General features: G+C 43.0%; 1 pseudogene; it reads right to left on the bottom strand.

Annotated features, from left to right (window-relative positions):
• Positions 1–796: 796 nt before the first annotated feature.
• LOC123170564 (putative disease resistance RPP13-like protein 1) lies at positions 797–5469 on the bottom strand (annotated as a pseudogene).
• Between the last annotated feature and the right edge of the window lie 16320 nt (positions 5470–21789).

Raw genomic sequence — 21789 nt, forward strand, 5'->3', positions numbered from 1 at the left:
CAAGACGGCGATGGAGTAGAATCGAGCGGCAGACAGCGGCCGAATCACGGGGCGGTGGCGGGTGGAAACTCGACCGATTCGTGGCATCCGATTGCGGGCAGCGGTCGAAACGCGGCAGAATTGGTGACGGGGGTGTAGGAGATTGCAGATCTGTCGCGGGGCTGCGGCAAGGCGGTGGGAGGAAGAAGAAAGGGGTGGGGGAATGAAATGAACAGCGGTTGGCGCGCTGGCGGCCGTTTAACATTTCCTGCACCCAGAGATGCAAATTTGCTTTGCGAGGTGTAGTATTTTACATCTCCGGGAGGTGGAGATGTAAAAAAAAAATTGCATCTACAACGTCTGTTGGAGACGGGTTTTGGGCCTCGGAGATGCAAAAGTTAGGTATTTTTGCATCTACATATTCTATTTGAGATGCTCTTATGCTTCCTAATTAGAACACCCCTCGATCAGGCAGTCAAGTGAGGGTCATCACTTCATACCATCAAGATAGCACCATCAATATGAACAGTTGGCAGGCTCCATTTCTCCTGCTTCTTTTTTGAGCAGAAAACACAACTTATGACTTTATTTATAAAGCCGGTTGTATGCCTTTTCTCTAGAAAAAAACACACACACACAACTTAGCCATTGGACTCGACCGGCACAGCCGCTGGATACAAAGTAAGTGCATTTCAGTCAAGTCGTGCCATTGGGCTAACAAGAGAGAAAGAGAGAGATATACAGAGAACCTCCCAATTAGGCCAACAACACGTACGCAGCGTCGTAACAAACTCCGGGATGACAAGACATACAAAACTTGAGAAGTAGTATCAGAGCTAAGCAACAAGCTGGAGCAAATGTTGAGAGCAAGTGATGGAGGCTCCGTTGTTCAGTCATGGTACCGCTACTTGCAAAACATACAGTGATGCATTTCAGTGGTAGCACCAGCAAAACAGACGGATACCGCTACTTGCCTCTCATACAAACAGAAAACAGCTAAACAACAGTTATCTGCTGGAGGATGAATACATTAAAGTGCACGCATCAGTCATGATAAATTGACATACATAATAAACTGGTGCCCGTGTTGCATAATTACCAGCCTTGCCAGAGTAGCTTCCAACTCTTAAGGCCAATGCACCTCGTCATCATGAGGCAATTGGCCAAGAAGGAGGACCGATCAGCACCAGCCGATGAAGTAGGAAACATAGTTCAACTGTAAGATGAGCCAGCATAAGGAACTCCACCCCATAACAGGTTCTTGCAGGAGGGCACACATCTTGGGCCTGCTATTGATTTCAAGTAAACAAATGAATGGAACTTGGAAATAAATGGAGTATTTTAAAGATAAAAAAATATTAACAAAATGCACATTACAAAAGGATATATATCTATTGAGAGTGCAAAGGTGGTCGAGGAAAGCTAATTTACCTTTCCATTTATTTGTAGGTGGAAATCTAAATCACGCTTGAACTAATTTCCTTAATGCGGATATGCGCGATCTTTGGCCAACTTTCTCCATCAGGTGGTCAGCAACTCTCCTTCAAGAGCTCACTACAACCCATTAAGAAAATGCGCTGGAGGGAGGATGGCAAATCTGGTAAAGATGATATGTTAGGGCAGTTAGAGGTATGTAGATCCTTCAGATTGGAGAAGCACTTCAGAGTTGTTGGCAGGGAAATCATTTGGCAATTAAAGAAGCACAGGATCTTGACAAAAGTGATATATGCAGATTCTTCTAATGAAATGAACGGTTCCTTGCATCCTTCAAAACAGAGGTATGGTGGAATTGTGAAATCTTCAGCCGCAAGCATTTTGTTGAGTATAACAGAACTGCTAACATAGAGTGTGTCCTGGACTCGAAACTGTGAGATACACTCGGGGGTGAGTTTCGGAATGTCAATCAAATGTACATCTTTAAGTTGCAAGGAAGACAATCCTTCGAGTGTACATAGATCTGGCAAGTAATACAGGTAGAGTGATTCAACGGAGGTGAGATTACCAACAGACAAGCATGCAGTGCTTCTACAGTAGGATATGAAAATACGATCCATGTGCTGCCAGTCAGCGCAGAGGAAGTCAGCTGCAAGCACGCAACCGGTTATACTTAATCTCTGAAGGCATAATGGCAAGCATTCTGCTCCATGTGCCAACTCTAAAGAAGGGCAGTAACTCAATATGAGACATGAAAGAGAGGTAGCAGCTCGTAAGCCCCCTAATGACCTGAGATACCAGCAATGTTTGATGTCCAAGCGGTCAAGTTTTGCCAAACGTTGGAAGACCTCTTCTGAAGGAAGTGTAGTTAAAGTCATAATCTCTGCTAAGAACAGTTTTTCCAGTGAAGCCAGGCCATCAAGGCAAACAGCTAAATCTCCATCTGTAATATAGCATGAAGAAAAAGTAAGTTCATGAAGTCCTGATGGTGGATTCAGCAGCGGCCCAATGCTCCTTCCATGCATGAGCCTCATCCTCCGCTCATGACAGTATATCCATGCCTTGATGATATCCTCTTTTACCAACACTTCATCTTTGTCTCTTTCTAGAGCACTTTCAAGGTTCTGAACATGTGAAACATCAGCATGCATTAATATCATCAGCTGCTACAGAACTGAATGTTCAGATGAGAACGCATTCCTAATATATGGTCCTGAACCCACCCCCCAGATTAAACCAAGTTGTGATGCCAAGTGGTCTGTCCTCATGATATTCTCTCTCTGATCAAGATATCCCAGCCCATCGTTGGAGATAAATATAAGCGGTGGGCATTTCTCTACTACTAATATTTTAAGGCCTAGTGGAAGACAAGGTAACATCTGCAGGTTTGGCACATTGCGGAGGGCAAGAGAAGAGCAATTTCCAAATAGTCCAGTATTGTATGGTAGGCTTTCTACCATGCTGCAATCAACAAAGCTTAAGGATTCCAAATTCTCAAAATATGAACCATCAAGTAACCAGCCTGGATATTTTGAAGATTTGTAACCGTGAATACTAAGGGCCCCAAGTTGAGGCGGTGGCATCATGCCTTCTAGAATCTCCAAATGTAAGATATGATCAAAGTTTGTGTCATCCTTGCAACTCCAGACAAGTTGCAAGCTGCGAAGATGAACTTTCTGATACAACTTTGATTTCAAGGCTTGATCCTTCCCAGTGGCATTCTCAAGATTTGTGACACTTAAACTTCCACGGATCTGGTTCATGTCCCTTAGCTGTAGCAACCCATAACCCATTTTATTTTGCACAGAAAATTCTTCAAATTGTTGAAGAGAAGTTAGCTTGCCGATGTTAGGAACTTGAGGCAGTGCTTTCTTGGGCATGTAATATAGATCCTGACGATATTCAAGATGTCGTAACTTCTTTAAATTGCAGAGTTTCTCTGGCAAACTCTCGACTTTGTGATTGAACAGAAGTAACTGCAAGTGGTAAAGAGTACACAGAGATCTTGGCAATTCAGAAATCAATGTTCTGATGATATTCAAATACCGAAAGTGCTTCAACTCACCAACAGATTCTGGCAACTTACTACCACTGTAAGATGACAAATATAGTACGCGCAACTTCTTCAAATTCTGTAGTATCTGGTTAAAAAGGTCAACTACATCATCCATTAGGGGGTCTATGCAGATAATAGTGCGTAAATGATGTAGCTTGCAGATACTTTGCTTGTGTTGCATTATACTATCAACACGAACAGATAGATGTCGAACACTGGATGGTACATCTGTCACCTTATGATCTTCCAATCTGAAGCGGTTCCCTTTGGAGAGTGATTCTGCAAGATCATGAAGGAGATCATGCATAACATGATATTTCTCATTAACTGGTTGAAAGAAGGAAACAGATATCATCTCCTTGAAGCAGTCCCTCCCGACATCTTCCACACTCTTGTTTTGGTTGTACGAATCAATAAGGCCCTCTGCCATCCAAAGAAGAACCAACTCATCAGTAACATACTTGTGACCTTTTGGAAACAAGCTACAATATAGGTAGCACCTCTGCAAACATGGATCTAACTTCTCATAGCTCCATAATAGAGCTCTCATGGGCTCACTTAATTTGTTAATCTTCATATTTAGAGCTTCCTTCCATGCAGTGGTACATGTTTTCCCTTTCAACTGGGAACCCACAACTTTTGCCGCCAGAGGAGATTGTCCAAGTCTTTTAGCAACCTTCTCTGCAAAATCTTCAAGCCTTTCGCGCAACTGCAGATCTATGATTTTTGGTCCAGAGAATGCGTAGTGTTTGAAGAGTGCCAAGAACTGAGCATCTTCCGTGTTTTCCAGAGGACACACTTCACAGCAAAGAGCAGCTGGAAATGTATTCCTTCGAGAAGTTACCAAAATTTTGCTTCCCATCTGTTGCGAAACTAGAGGAGCTAATAGTTGGTCCCATTCCCCCTCACTGCCAGGTTCAAACCAAACATCATCCAACACGAGTAGAAATTTCTTTGATTCTTGCAGTATGTTTGCCAAGTTGTGCTGCAGAGTATCAAGGCTACCAATGTGTGGGCATTCCCCTTGAGAGACAGACTCGATGATCTCCCGTGTATGACGGCGGACATCAAGTTTGCGTGAGATGCTTACCCACATTGTCACATCAAAATATTCTTTTACCCTCTTGTCATTGTAAACAAGTTGTGCTAATGTGGACTTTCCTATGCCTCCAACTCCAACAATGGCCAAACCCGAGTACATAGCTGTACTAGACTCAGACTCAGTAGTAGCAGTTATCTTGGTAAGGCGGTCAATTATATGATCGCTATCCTTGTCACGACCAATCACTTTCATAGGTTGTAGTGATGTGGCCTCAAGAACATCAACTGATGGTATGGTGGGGCTCTCTGCATTATAGCTGGCTGGTAAGCAGAGTAGTTCACGGAACTCCTTGGCTTTCGCCAGGGTAGCCTTCAGTTCATGCAGCTGCCGAAGTAGCTTTCTGTTCTCAGAGCTCAGATTGGACAGCCTGCTTGATGCAGCACGCAGAGGCTTCATAAAAGTGCTGCTGATGGTCAGGGGCGTAGCCAGGCCCCAGGCTGCCCTGGCTGTGGCCCGGGGCGTGGCAGTGAAACTCTTTGGAGACTGTAGCAAAAGTAGTGCACTGTAGCTACTATATTACTGTAGCCATAAGGGCTGGCCCGGGGCGTTGGCTAATCCTAGCTACGGCACTGCTGATGGTGGAGGCATTGGGCGGCAAAGAATCCTTCCCCTTTGCTTGGCGCTTGAGAAGGTTGTACTCATGCTCTTCCAGCAATTCTTCAGCCATGTAGAAGGCTTCTTTGAGTTCCTGAAGCCATTTGTCCAACTTGGGCCTGTGGTTTCCCTTGTTTGCTGCTTTAATCACCAGCTCGAGTTGGGGCATGATTGTGGTCTCCAGTTCATGGAGCTCACGCATCATGTCCACTCCAAGGTACGTTGAAGAATAAGCAAGGAGCTTCTTCAAAACCGGCGATGCAGCTAATCTTAAGCCAGCTATAGCTAATGCCACTTCTGTCATCGGTATTGCAGTTTTTTTTGCGTATATGCCTTCGGAGGGGGTTGTGTTTGCTTTGTGGATGCACAGATCTTGGGTGCAGAAAGACAAACTATGCGAAACCAAGCAGATTTTTCCTGTTAGAAGGTGGGTTTCACTAGGCTGGAAGAGAGTATAAGTGGTGTTTCTAGACGAAACTAGGAGAATATATTTGATCCATAAAGATACCAATCATAGAACGGCCTGAACAAGTTTGATCCATAGAGCGCTGGAATTGTTTCTGGGCAAAGGGATGGATCAAAGCCTGTTGAAGTTGGAAATCACGATATAAATTAGCCAACTGCAACAGAGATTAAAACAAAACAAAAAAGAAACCCGCTGGCAGATCTGTAGACAATGGCAAAAACCAAGAATACTATTTTGAGCGTGGAAAACGACATGAATAAATGATAATCGAGGGATAAAAGTGCTTCTAGATGGGAGGTAGAAACAACAGTGAGTATAGAATGGATGAAAACCTGTGTGAGTGGGAAATCACGAGATAAACTAGCCTGTTGCAACTACAAAGATAATAGACAGAAGCCTGCAACGTTTATTAGAGGAAAACAGACGAGAATAGTGGTGGGCTTACACAGATGAAGAAGTGAGAAGCAACATTGTAGGAGCCCACGCAGCGATGCAGCAAGGTTGCAGGAGAGGCAGATAGTAGGAACTAATAGAATGAGAAACAGGAATCACACGACAGCAGGTCGACAAGGCAATACTAGATCCGATCCAACAACTTGCCTATCTTTTAAGGTCTAGCTCACTGATCGATAATAAACTAACCAGTAACCAACGTGGACACAGCTCACTGATTGATAATTAAAGTAAATAAATTAGGCTAGATGGATCTTTCCTGATATCATATATCACACAATTGTTAACGTTATCGTTAAATGGTAGCATAAACTAAGCAGGGACAGTGTCCGATTGCAGGAATCCATCATTCTGAGTTTCTGCGAGAAGGAATGAACCCACCAAGTAGGCAAGGACAAGGGAGGTGGGAGTGGACTTGTGAATAAACAAACTAGTGACCAATAATCGATAATTAAAGTACCAAAAGTAGGCCAGATGCATCTTTCAGGTTATGACATATCACACAATGGAGCATTTTGTATCAAAACCTTCAGCAGCCGATACATAACTCTATGCAATCAGATCAGCTGTAGAGGACTCTGCAAATACAACATCATTCTGCGACTAAATAGGAACAACCAGTTTGTTACCCCTGAAGCTTCACGAGTTAGAATCACACTAGTCGTCAACCCGTGCACCAGCACGGTCTAGAATTTACAAAACAAACATCTGTTTAATTACTCTATTGTACATTAGTATTGTATCAAAGGCTATTTTGAAATCCTTGTAATCTTATTTGCCATATAGAAAAGGAGAAACATATTCCTTAATTTAATTCCTTGTCTTGTGAGTATTTTAATTGTGGAAAATCTATTGACAAGAAGTGGTAGTGATGAAATTAATAGCTTAAGTGAAAAGAGTGGCTAATAGGCAGTTCACACAGACAATAAAAATTGAACTAAATGGAAATAACATGCAGTACATTCTAATTAAATAATACGAACTATAATGTTAGAAGCATCAATAAGACAATTTACCTTCGACGCTACAAACAAAGGGTAAATTTCCATCGAAAAGGAAAACCCCAAAAATAGTATGATTATAACGACTTCTTAGTTGATACATTTCACGGCTGCAATGTTTGTGGAATAAATATGACCCATGATTTAAGTGGTTACACAAAGTGGTTACTACACGACTATGATATGTGTGGTAAAAAAAATTGGATGCACGACGATAATATGAACATCATTCTTACAAATCCCAGAATAATCAATCAAGTAAGAGTAGACGGCAGGTTCATTATGTACTATACTACAAACATAAAGTATAGGTATTAAGTTCATTAGTATATCTATTTGGAAGAAAAACTTAAAAATAGTTCTAAAATGTGAACTACCAAAATATTGGCATATACAAAACAAAAACAACATCCATTGGGTATGATGGTGCATCATGCACTAAGAATTACCACGAATATGGACTGGGAAAAATACGCTGAGAAGTTCTGAAATATTTGAATATAGTTTGTGTGTGATTAGTGCGCACACACTCCGTTGTACAAATGGAAAATGAAGCAACACTTATGTCTGAATCCTTTGAATCGGTTAAGACCAAGATCTTCATTTAATCAAAATTGGACACCACAATGTTGAGGAATATCATATGAAATATTGTTAACTGAAAACTCGTGTTAATTGAACAGAAAATAACTAAATTTTTATAGAGACACTAAGAAATCTGGATTACATCTAGTATCCAATAAAAATATGAAATTCCAGGGGAGTAATTGGGATAGGTACAAAGGAGAAGAGTAGATAGCACGGGGAATAATTTGCTATTCTTTTCCCACAACTTAGGTCTTTTATTTTGATCCAATGATTTCCTTCTGTTTGGGGGAACGCCTCTCAAGCTTTGATCGCTTACATAAGGACAATGTGTCTTCAGTAAGAGCTGAGCACATTGAGTCCAGGTAGTGTTGCATTTCATACAGCAAGAACTTGGTGTTGTAGAAGCACGATTCGTACGATGGGGATAAGTCCTCGGGAGGAACATGCCGAGTCTTCTCTTCTTATGATGATGAGCAGCATGGCCGCTGAGTGGGTTTTTTTGCTTTCTATTTTTTATATTTCGATCCAATCATGGGGAAATAGGGAGAGGAGGTATACATATCCAAGATTAGCTTTTTTGTTCCATTTTTTTGTGTGTGGAAATCACCTGAAGTTTAGGTAGAAGTAATACTAAATAAATAGTCGTTAACTATAAAAGCAAAAAACTTACCTTTGTCACAAACCAATTGGATCTCTACATAGAAGAAGTGCTCAGGCCTAAAAGGAAATCAAAGAAATCACATAACATAACAGAGATGGAACTTTGATTCGTAAAATTGGTCAACTGGACAAAATTCAATTAGCTTGAAAATAAGTTTAACACATGCACGAAGCCTGTACCTTGATGAAAAAAATGTAACTACATGATACTAATAATATGGTATATGTTGAACAAAAAGAAATCATGATACTACTTGTTAGTATGAATGTCCACTACACATGTTGCTGAACTGATAACAGGCCAGTACTCTGCTAGTAATTGTTGACTACTGAATTCCGCCACTTTACTCCCATCACCATATATATGTACAGAACATATCTCGGATACCGTACCACCAAGTCAACTTAAGGGAGGAGGCAGCACTTGCAAGAGCATGTAGAGAAAAAAAATACCAAACTGAACTATTTTGTTCTGTCAGTGCACACTATAATTTCCTTGTTCACAACGCAATTACTTGAAGAAAACGACATGCCTCAGGACTAACATGCCTTTGTGTGCATGGATAGTTCGAAAGAACTACACCAACCTGTACTAAAAAATTGATCAACCTAGCTACGCACATGAGGAATCAATCATCCAAAAGATGAATTCAGTATTTCTACACATCTTGTAGGATGACGTGAGGTTAATCCCAAGGGAAGGAGTTGTCAGAGCTGCATTAGTGGCTTAGGGCTGGAGCGCCTCCACCACACCCTACAGCTTCAGCCATGGCAGTGAGAGCTACCTTTGAATAGCCAATACGCTTGGGGAAAGAAGTGGGGATAGCCAAGAATTAGATAAATATACGGGTAACTGACTGGATGGAGCAAGAAAATCCGTTCTTCCTGCTTGGAGTCAGTAACTCAAGAGAAGACGAAGACGGCCAAGAATTAGGTATACTTACATATGCTGTCAGATGAGTTTGCCAAGAGAGAAGCTGAGGCGGAGAAGCTGGAGCATCCGCCTCCGGGATGAACCCAGCACACGAACTGTACCTCCGGCATCCTCCCAGCTCCACTGCCCACTCATCAATGAACCCCCCCCCCCCCCCCCCCCCCCCCCAAGGTCAGTTTCGTTGGAGAAGTTTGTGAGCACTTATAAATTGTTTCTCGTGAGGGCCTCGCCAAAGATTGCTAGATCAGGCGCAGATGATCAATGATACTGAAACCCTAGGTAGGCTCTTCTACAACGCAGGGAGCCAGGGAAGATGAGAATTGTGTTCTACGTGAGATTACCGAAGAAACAGATGGATGTTTTTTTTCGTTCAGCCTGTTGCTTAATTAGGTGGAACAAACAGGGAGGACTCCTTACGTTGAAAACAGATGGATGTTTTTTTCCTTCAGCCCATGGCTTAATTAGGTGGAACAAACAGGGAGGACTCCTTATGTTTCTCATCCGACGGCTCTAGATACGTAATCTGGAGATTGGATGGACAAATTTTCTTAGTTTCCAGGATTAACGTGGAGCCTCGTTTGGTGCCTCCAATTAGTAAATATATGATATAAGATTCTTCTCCTTACGATGCATGCGAGAGTGGAGAACTATCATCATGGTGGTGGTGTGGTGGACATGGTATTAGACCATGAAAAACTTCTTTTTTGTCTCCAGCACCATCACCGGCTCATCTCCATGAACCATCCTCACAAATGTGAAAGATATGACCAAAAATAACATATGACCCTGTTGATCTTCAACCTGCAGGGAAAGGTAATATGATCTCCTTCAAATTGATCCATAGATTACATATTCAAAAGGAAGGGATATTGTACATCCGAATAGCTTCTGAACTACTATAAAAGTGTGCAGAATTTGACAGAGCGCCTGCTTCTATGTCTGCCACAAAGGAAGTGGCAAGTTTCTAGCTGATGCAATATACTCCCTCCGTTCCCAAATATAAGTCTTTTTAGAGATTTCAACAAGGGACTACATACGGAGCAAAACGAGTGAATCTACACTCTAAAATATGTCTATATACATCTATATGTTGTAGTCCATTTGAAACCTCTAAAAAGACTTATATTTAGAAACGGAGGGAGTACAAGTCATCACTGATATAACAACCTAGGAAAGAATCAATGAATTTTCTTAACTACTAACTAGCATAGGCGGACAGGTGAGCTATCCGTATCCTGTGCCTCAGCCTGAACCACCTACCTATCTGATTTTCCCTTCTTCAGACTGCCATGCCTCTGGAGATACATCGACCGCTTCATCATACAGTAACAGTTCATACGGTTTCCCAAAGGTGGGGGGTCTGATTAACCAAATTAGCATTAGTATGACAATCAGCTAAATGATTTCTAACCAAAGGTTGGTACTATCCTACCTATTCTGTATAAAGAAATAAGAGTAAAATGCACTGGTGGTCATTGAACTAGTCGCGTATGTTCACTTTGGTCACTGTACTTCAGAATACGATCAATACGGTCACTATATACGTGTTGAGGTGATTATACGGTCACTATCAAATTATATATCTCTGTATGCCATCTATTTGACTGGTCAAACAACCACATGGCACCTCGCCAGCTTGTTTTCTCCCTCTATCTATGCGGGGCCATCTGTCAGTGGGTGGACGAAAAGAGGTAGAGGGAAAATAAACACTGGTAGAAAAAGAGGCTTCCATACGCCCCCATTAGTCCCCAAAACAATCGAACCGCGACCAAAGGGGTCTTTAGTCGCGGTTCGGGAGGAGACCCGCGACCAACTATCTGGGCCCAGCGCGCTCGGTCGACAGCTGGCGGACGGGAGGGGCTTTAGTCCCGGTTGGCCAGGCCAACCGGGACTAAAGGCCCATCCCTATATATAGGACTTAGCTCACTTCACTTCACTCAGCTCACTTCACAATTTTCAGAAGGGGGTGGTGGGTTTGCTTTTGGTTCCTCCTATGCACACAAGGTGTTTGATGAAATGCCCGAGAGCCTGAAACAAACATGATATGAAGTGTCCGAGCCACACTTGAGCTTTCTCATTTATTTTTCCTCCGCGATCGCGGTTAGCAACTTGAACCTTTCATGTGTCATTGATAAAATATGCATGTGTGTAGTTCATTGTTTAATTTGTATTATTTCTAGCTAGTTAGTTTAACAAATGCATGATGGTTAATTATATACTTTATATAATAATAATGCAGATGAATCGGCAATGGATGTACGGTCCCCGACTCTCCGGCGAGTTCACTACGGGTTTGAAAGATTTCCTCGTATTGGCAAATGCGAACAAGCAGCAAGGTTTTATTATCTGTCCATGTGCTGTCTGTAAGAATCAGAAGGGTTACTCCTCCTCAAGAGACGTTCACATGCACCTGCTTCGGCACGGTTTCATGCCAAGCTATAATTGTTGGACCAAGCATGGAGAAAGAGGGGTTAGAATGGAAGAAGATGAAGAAGGGGATGATATCGATGACAACTATCATGATCATTTCGGTGATACTTTCATGGAGGATGATGCTGAAGGTGGGGAAGGGTTAGGTGAAGGTGAAGAAGAGGCACATGATGAGCCCGCTGATGATCTTGGTCGGACCATTGCTGATGCACGGAGACGCTGCGAAACTGACAAGGAGAGGGAGAATTTGGATCGCATGTTAGAGGATCACAAAAAGTCGTTGTATCCAGGATGCGATAATAGTCTGAAAAAGCTGGGCTGCACACTGGATTTGCTAAAATGGAAGGCACAGGAAGGTGTAGGTGACTCATCATTTGAAAATTTGCTGAAAATGTTGAAGAATATGTTTCCGAAGAATAACGAGTTGCCCGCCAGTACGTACGAAGCAAAGAAGGTTGTCTGCCCTCTAGGTTTAGAGGTTCTGAAGATACATGCATGCATTAACGACTGCATCCTCTACCGCGGTGAATACGAGAATTTGAATGAATGCCCTGTATGCAATGCATTGCGTTATAAGATCAGAGGCGATGACCCTGATGACGATGTTGAGGGCGAGAAACCCAGGAAGAGGGTTCCCGCCAAGGTGATGTGGTATGCTCCTATAATACCACGGTTGAAACGTCTGTTCAAGAACAAAAAGCATGCCAAGTCGTTGCGATGGCACAAAGAGGACTGTAAGTCCGTCGGGGAGTTGAGACACACCGCTGATGGAACGCAATGGAGAAAGATCGACAGAGTGTTCAAAGATTTTGCAGCTGACGCAAGGAACATAAGATTTGGTCTAAATACTGATGGCATTAATCCTTTTGGCGAGCAGAGCTCCAGCCATAGCACCTGGCCCATGACTCTATGCATCTACAACCTTCCTCCTTGGTTGTGCATGAAGCGGAAGTTCATTATGATGCCAATTCTCATCCAAGGCCCTAAGCAACCCGGCAACGACATCGATGTGTACCTAAGGCCATTAGTTGAAGAACTTTTACAGTTGTGGGCCAGACCTGGTGTACGTGTCTGGGATGAGCACAAAGGAGAGGAATTTGACCTACGAGCGTTGCTTTTTGTAACCATCAACGATTGGCCTGCTCTCAGTAACCTTTCGGGACAGACAAATAAGGGATACAATGCATGCACGCACTGCTTACATGAGACTGAAAGTGTACGTTTGGTTAATTGTAAGAAGAACGTGTACCTGGGTCATCGTCGATTTCTTCCCCGAAATCATAACGTAAGAAAGAAAGGCAAGCATTTCAACGGCAAGGCAGATCACCGGCCGAAGCCTGCGGAACGTACTGGTGCTGAGATATTTGATATGGTCAAGGATTTGAAAGTCATCTTTGGAAAGGGTCCTGGCGGACAATCAGTTCCGCGGGGAGTTGACGGGCACGCACCCATGTGGAAGAAGAAATCTATATTTTGGGAGCTAGAATATTGGAAAGTCCTAGATGTCCGCTCTGCAATCGACGTGATGCATGTTACGAAGAATATTTGCGTGAACCTGCTAAGCTTCTTGGGCGTGTATGGGAAGACAAATGATACAAAGGAAGCACGGCAGGACCAGCAACTTTTGAAAGACCCAGATGACCGGCATCCGGAATGGTTTCAAGGTCGTGCCAGCTACGCTCTTACCAAAGAAGAGAAGGTCATTTTTTTGAATGCCTGAGCAGTATGAAGGTCCCGTCTGGCTTCTCGTCGAATATAAAGGGAATAATAAACATGGCGGAGAAAAAGTTCCAAAACCTGAAGTCTCACGACTGCCACGTGATTATGACGCAATTGCTTCCGATTGCTTTGAGGGGGCTCCTACCGGAAAATGTTCGAGTAGCCATTGTGAAGCTATGTGCATTCCTCAATGCAATCTCTCAGAAGGTAATCAATCCAGAAGATCTACCACGGTTACAGAACGATGTGGTCCAATGCCTTGTCAGTTTCGAGTTGGTGTTCCCACCATCCTTCTTCGATATTATGACGCACCTCCTGGTCCACCTAGTCGAAGAGATTTCCATTCTCGGTCCTGTATTTCTACACAATATGTTCCCCTTTGAGAGGTTCATGGGAGTATTAAAGAAATATGTTCGTAACCGTGCTAGGCCAGAAGGAAGCATCGTCAAGGGCTATGGAAATGAGGAGGTAATTGAGTTCTGTATTGACTATGTTCCTGACCTTAAGCCGATTGGTATTCCTCAATCGCGGCACGAGGGGAGACTAAGTGGAAAAGGCAAGATCGGAAGGGAATCCACGATATGTATGGACGGTCATTCTATGACTGAAGCACACCACACAGTTCTGCAAAATTCCAGCTTGGTGGCTCCGTACTTCGAGCAACACAAGAATATTTTACGCTCGGACAACCCGGGGAAGCCTGAATCCTGGATTAGAAAGGCCCACATGGAGACTTTCGGCAGTTGGTTGCGAAAACATTTAATGAATGACAATGATGTTGGAGATCAGCTGTACATGTTGGCCAAGAAACCATCTTCGACTATAACGACTTTCCAAGGGTACGAGATAAATGGGAATACATTTTACACCATCGCCCAAGATAAAAGAGCACCAACCAAAACAGTGGTGTCCGCTTTGATGCAGCAACCGAGAATGGGCAAAAGGTCACATATTATGGTTACATAGAGGAGATATGGGAACTTGACTATGGACCCTCCTTTAAGGTCCCTTTGTTCCGGTGCAAATGGTTCAAGCTAACAGGAGGTGGGGTAAAGGTGGACGAGCAATACGGAATGACAATGGTGGATTTCAACAATCTTGGTTACCTTGACGAACCATTCGTCCTTGCCAAAGATGTCGCTCAGGTTTTTTATTTGATGGACATGAGTAGCAAACCGAGGAAACGGAAAGATAAGAAAACGATCAGTACATCATGCGATGATCCAAAGGGCCACATTGTTCTTTCAGGGAAAAGAAACATCGTGGGAGTGGAGGACAAGACAGACATGTCAGAAGATTATAATATGTTTGGTGAAATTCCACCCTTCAAAGTGAACACTGACCCAAGCATTAAGTTAAATGATGAGGATGCTCCATGGATACGGCACAATCGTAAGCAAGCACGGACACAAGGGAAGAATTAATGTGTAATAATTTATTGTACCAAACTTTGTATTTGGTCGATGAACTGAATGATGTATCAAACCTTTTGTCAAACCTTCAAGGGATTGTAAAATGAATTAGTTTTATTTTTCTGATTTTTTTGATATATAATTGTATTTTTTAGATTTTAAAATGAATTAGTTTTATTTTTCTGATTTTAAAAGGAAAAAGGAAGAAGAAGAAAGAAGGAAAAAGGAAGAAAAAAAAGAAGAAAAAAACAGAAAAAAAGGGAAAAACAGAAGAAAAAAACAAACCGAAGAAAAACATAAGAAAAAAACAGAAGAAAAAATAGAAGAAAAAAGGAAGAAAAAAAGAAGAAAAACAAGAAAAAGGAAGAAACAAACAGAAGAAAAAAACAGAAGAGAAAAACAGAAGAAAAACAAGAATTTAAAATGAATTAGTTTTATTTTCTGATTTTTTTATATATAATTGTATTTTTAAGATTTTAAAATGAATTAGAAACAAAATAATATAAACTTTAATAAAATATATAAGTACAAACAAAATAAAATAAATTTTAATAACATAAATAAATAAGTAATTAGAAACTTTAATAGCAAAAATAATTATCATAAAGTAAAATAAATAAGTAATTAGAAACAAAATAAAATAAAATAAATAAGTTTTTTGTTGTAAGTAGAAATAAAACAAAATAAATAAAGCAAAAAAGAAAACAAAAAACAGGCAAAAATAAAAAATATGCCACCTACTGGGCCACCACGGCCTGAATACGACTAGAAACCCATTAATGGGCCAGGATTCAGGCCCGTAGAAGGCCCAGTAGGCCCACAGGCACATAGTGACAGAATAGGCCCGTAAGCCTGCATTTGAGAGGAGCTCGAAGTGGTGAGCGCAGCCGCGCTTATAAACCACTGTCGAAGCCTCTCGGCTAGCGAGGTGGGACTAAACATCCCACCGCACCGCGCCAGTTCCAGCACAGACCCTTTAGTCCCGGTTGGGGAGGCGGACCGTGACTAAAGGGTACCCTTTAGTCGCGGTTGTTGTCCCCAACCGCGACTGAAGGGTCTTTCTGCGCGGGAACGAAAGCGGCGCCAAAACCCTTTAGTCCCGGTTGGGGAGGTGGACCGCGACTAAAGGTACCCTTTAGTCGCGGCTGGCCACACCAACCGCGACTAAAGGGTACCTTTAGTCGCGGTCCGCCTCCCCAACCGCGACTAAAGGTTCGTCTATAAATACTGCACTTAGCAGTTTCGCCACTTCCCATTCTCCTCTTTCTCGACGCCGAAGCGCTGCCCCGACGCCGATCGACGCCGAACCCCTGCCCCCCGATGCCGACGCCGACGCCGAAGCCCTGCCCCGACGCCGACGCCGACGCCGAAGCCCTGCGCGCCGCCCCCCCCGTCCCTAGTGAGCGCCGCCTCCGCCCGTGCCCTGCCCTTGCCCGCCGCCCGTGCCCTGCGCCGGCCCTTGCCCGCCGCCCGCTGGCCCTGCCTGCCGTCCTCCGCGCGCTGGCAGAAGAAGAAGAAGGAAGAAGAAAAAGGAAGAAGAAGAAGAAAGAAAAAGGAAAAGGAAGAAGAAGAAAGAAGGAAGAAGAAAACAAAAGAAAAACAACAAAAAGAAAGAAAAAAGGAAAAAGGAAGAAAAAAAAGAAAAGGAAGAAAACAACAGAAGAAAAACAAAGGAAGAAGAAAAAAAGAAAGAAGAAAAAAAAGGAAAACACAAGAAAAACAAACAGAAGAAAAAAACAAAAGAAAACAAAAAACAAAAGAAAAACAAAGGAAGAAGAAAAAAACAAAAGAAAACAAAAAAACAAACACAAGAAAAAGAAAAAGGAAAAAGAAAGAAAAAGAAAACAAAAGAAAACACAAGAAAAACAAACAGAAGAAAAAACAAAGGAAGAAGAAAAAAGAAAGAAGAAAAAAAAGGAAGAAGAAAAAAGAAAGAAGAAAGAAAGAAGAAAAAGGAAGAAGAAAAAAAGAAAGAAGAAAAACAAAGGAGGAAGAAAAAAAAGGAAGAAGAAAACAAAGGAAGAAGAAAAACAAAGGAAGAAGAAAAAAGAAAGAAGAAAAAAAAAGGAAGAAAGAAAGAAGAAAAAAAGGAAGAATAAAAAAAGAAAGAAGAAAGAAAAAGGAAGAAGAAAAAACAAGAAAAACAAAGGAAGAAGAAAAACAAAGGAAGAAGAAAAAAAGAAAGAAGAAAAAGGAAGAAGAAAAAACAAGAAAGAAAAAGGAAGAAGAAAAAAATGAAAACCAAATGAAAACCAAAAGAAAGAAGAAAGAAAAAGGAAGAAAAAAAAAAGAAGAAGAAAGGAAGAAGAAGAAAGAAAGAAAAAGAAAAAGGAAGAAGAAGAAAGGAAGAAGAAGAAAGGAAGAAGAAGAAAGAAAGAAGAAGAAAGGAAAAAGGAAGAAGAAGAAAGGAAGAAGAAGAAAGAGGAAGAAGAAAGGAAGAAGAAGAAAGAAAGAAGAAAGAGGAAGAAGAAAGGAAGAAGAAGAAAAAAAGAATTTTTACTTAAAGAATCTTATTTTTTAATTCCTCCTCCTCTATGTCCCCTTAATCTTATTTTTTAATTCCTTTATACTTAAAGAATTTTTACTACATGCAGGAGTGACATATGGCAGACGATAGAGCCGAGCCGCTTAGGGATCCGGAGGCTGAACGTTATTTAATGGGCATCATCAACAACGAGATTCCTTATGTGCCGGGCTCAGAATATGAGCAACAAGAGGATGTAGTCTCTTCTTATCTGAACCTTGACGGTGGAACAGAGATTGTCGATGATCAAGAAGGTGAAGGAACGGACATTGTCGACGGAGGTCAACCGTCAACAACCGACGATCTCGAATTGCAAGTAGCAACCACCTCCGACGAGGTATATATATACATTGAATCTCTCGTGATACAAACTTACTGAAATGTGAATACATATGTATTAACGCGCGCGACTCTCTTTCTTTTTTTAGCCCTCCGGATCGAGTACGACAAAGCGTGGCAAATCCAAGGCGATGAAAACAGGAGAAACATATGCCATTGAGTTTGTCAGTGAAACCGGCAAGCCCCTACAGCACACCTCAAAGTTTATCAACCAATGCGGAGTCGTTGTTAGAGACAACGTCCCGATCACCGTCCAGGAATGGAAGGAGCCAAAGAAGGCACGTCTTGGTTTCAGTTTTGTCGACAAGAGAACGAAAAAGGATTGCTGGAGAAAGCTTATGGAACATTTCGTTCTACCTCCGGAATACAACAAAGTCGATGAATTCGGTAACGAGGTTCCGGGTGGACGTCAGAGGAGGAGGCTAGTTAAAGAGTTCGCTCTTCAGAAGGTGGGCGAAGCATTCCAGAACTTCAAGAAAAATTTAACCCGTGACTATGTCAACAAGGGCAAGACTCCGGATTTCAATGGACAACATGAGAAACTGAAAGATGATTGGCCAGAATTTGTGAGGCAAAAGCAATCGGAGCATTTCAAGGAAATATCGAAAAAAATAAGGATAATGCGAGTAAGAAAAGTTCCATCATATTATGGGGCCAGGAGGATACCGCCTTTCGGAGCCTAGGTGGCAGAAGATGGAGGAGGACCTGAGGGTGCGAGGAATCCCTCTAGGTACAGAGGGATGGGACCCAAGGGCCAAAAGCTGGTGGTACGGGCATGGGGGATCGCTAGACCCGGAGACAGGGGTGTGTGTTCACCGGCAGAGACAGTTTGCTCCCACCCAAGCCCTTATTGACGCAATGACCCAAGCTCAAGAGGGCTTGATCAAGTTCAACAGAGAGAAAGACGCACTGACAACAGCCCTCGGGAATGATGAACACGGAGGACGTGTACGAGGCAAAGGCAAAGTTCCGTGGAAAGTAGGGTTTTCTCAGGACAATGACCCGTACTGTTACAGAAGCCGTAAGAGAAAGACGGACCGGGATGCAGATCTTATGACGAAGTTTGCATCGGAACTCCATGAGTTGAAGCAGACCGTGCATGAACTAGTGAAAGAAAAATCGGCTGCAGGGCCGCATGAAGATCATGAAGCGGATCGCGGAAGCCAGCAGCGGAGAAGCAGCGTGGCTTCCACGGATGCCCTGCCTGGTGCTAGTGCACCGATGATCGAGATTCGTGCACCGGAGCCTCACTACCCCGTGGATGATGTAAAGGAGATGAAAGAATGTGATCTGCATTATCCCGTGGGGAACGTTTCCACGAAGGTAGCTAGCGGCAGTGCTTTACCCTGTACACGTAGAGCACTCCACCACAACAACCCCATTGCATATGGCTATGCTCGTGTCACGGTGGAAGACATAGTCCAAGGGTTTGAGGACCTGGAGATTGACAAACCTACACCCGAAGGGGAGAGAAGACTTGGAGATGTCAAGCGCCAGTTCATTCTATGGAAAAAGAAGTACATAGTGTTTCCAGGCGAGGCGCCAAGGCTAGCAAGTCCACCCCCCTCCGATGGTGGTGGTGGTGGTGGTGGCGGTGGTGGCGGTCGTGGTGGTCGTGGTGGTTCACCTACACCTCCTTCACGCCATTCGACGCCGTCCCCCGATCCACAACCTCCGGCGGGTACGACGCCCCCCAATCCTCCTCCGGCGGGTACGACGCCCCCCAATCCACCTCCGGCGAAGAAGCAGAAGCAGGCGGACAGCAAGGAAACCCGCTCCTGGACTATTAACCCGGACCCTTATGTACCTAAGACCACAAGGGTACCGGAGCCATCACTGAAGCCTCTCCTCCCAAGGCCTGGGGAACTTAGTGAAGCTGAAACCAAATTGGCCGCGTCTGCTGATTATGAGAAATGGAAGGCGGATATGAAGGCGAAAAAAGAGCCTGAGCCCAAGCAAGTATTCACTGAGAAGCAAAAGAAGTGGGCTAAGGATTTTTTAACGACACCGTCCCAAGCCGAGCTGAATATGCCTGACGACTATGGACATGAACTTCGTAGGCAAGCAAAAATATTGAAGGAGGAGAAAGAAGAAAGTAAAAAAAGCGGGAAACAAGTTGACCAGCTCGGGATGCAGAAGAAACAATCGATCCCCCCGCTCATAGTGAAAGCCGGTCCGGAAGAGGACCCCGAGATCATAGCAGCTGCGGCAGCACTTGGATTGACTGTAGCGGGTGCCATGAAACAAGCGTCCGAGATGGGTTTGACTCTTCGTGCCTTCTTAGGCCTTGAGGATGCGCCAGTATGTGAGATAGCATTACAATATGTGCGGAATGGGCCTCTCGTCGAGCCTGCGCGGGAAAAGAGTCTACCACCACAAATGCGAAATCTGCTACGTTGGTACAAGCAATTCATAACATGGGCCGACAAAGAATATATTTATGCGGATGTTACAGATGAGCATCACACCAAACGGTACTCTGTAGAAGTTCATATGAGTGAATTGTTCCAGCTGTTCAATCTGCGCGACCTCGACAAATCTATGCTGAGTTGCTACGTTCTGTAAGTGATTTATTTCTACCTCATCTCGTTCTTCATTGCCTGCACTATATATATATATATATATATATATATATATATATATATATATATATATATATTGTCCTAACTATATTGTTGCGTACGCTATTATGCAGATTGAAGATTTGGGAATGCAAAATAAGAAACATCCATGATGTTGGGTTCATTGACCCACATATCGTTAATGGACATGTGTTACAACATCACCCCGAAGACGTGGAGAAAGACTTGTACAAGTTTCTTAGAAAGCATCAACTCAAAAGTCATATTCTATTTCCTTACCATTTTGGGTGACTGTTTCTCTCTTGTGCCCATTCTCTTTTGTTTACTCCATGCATGGTATGTCTAATCGATGAGTTATGCATGACTGTGCATGTAACGTGTCCGCGGGTTCCACTGGATTCTGCTAAATATTGAACTTCACACCTCCAGAGTTCTAATCATGGACTCTATGGATTCGGATCCAAAGCGTTGGGCCGACATGAGAAAAATGTTGCAAAAGTAATTATTTTCAATCATTTGAGCTCTATATCGATCGGTCTCTTTCGTTCATTTCCTAATATCAAGTAACTAATAACTCCCTTGTTCATTTAATTTTCTTTGCCCTGTAGGGTTTGGAGACGGTTCTCAGAAGAAATTGTCGGTGAATTCAAACATGAGCTAGATTTCAGAAGGTTAGTTAATGTGGATAAGCAGCCACCGGGGACCAATCTATGTGGATACTATGTTTGTGAGAACATCCGGAGACACACCTCTGAGCGGAAGGCATCGGATAGCGTGCGGAACGCGACGGATAACTTACGGAGGAGGCTTAGTCCAGAAGCGCGCTTCCGACCAATTCAAGAAGAATTAGCAGGATTTTTCATGAGGGAAGTCATCAATCCTAAAGGAGAACACTATACCGAGGACGAAGAAATTTATATGCATACCCGAGATTGAAACTTGTACGAAGTTGTATATGGTTATCCATCCTAATTGTGTATGGAAACTTGTTCGAAGTTGTATATGGTCACCCGAGATTGAATATATATTATATATTCCTCTTGAATTCTTCTTGTTTGAAATTTCATATGCATGTATATAGTAGCGTAAAATATGTGTACTGAAACTTTATCAAAATTAAAATAAAACATAAAATATAATATAAAAGAAATAAAACACTCCAAACTAAAAAGAAACCAGGTTTTGGGGGGCTAAAACCCTAAACCTGCGGAGGAGCCCTTTAGTCCCGGTTGGCCACGAGAACCGGGACTAAAGGTCCTCCGCCCCGACGGACCACGGGCGCCCACGTGGACGGGCCTTTAGTCCCGGTCAGCCACAAGAACCGGGACTAAAGCCTTTAGTCGCGGTCCGTAAGAGGCGCGACTAAGGGGGGAGGGGGTCTTTAGTCGCGCATATTTAGTCCCGGTTGCGCGCATATTTAGTCCCGGTTGCACAGCCGGGACTAAAGGCTATTGCGAACCGGGACTAAAGGGCTTTTTTCTACCAGTGAAAACTCTGTACTCGACCACGCTAACCA

This window comes from Triticum aestivum, chromosome 7D (assembly GCF_018294505.1).
Source record: "Triticum aestivum cultivar Chinese Spring chromosome 7D, IWGSC CS RefSeq v2.1, whole genome shotgun sequence".
NCBI classification, from domain to species: Eukaryota; Viridiplantae; Streptophyta; class Magnoliopsida; order Poales; family Poaceae; genus Triticum; species Triticum aestivum.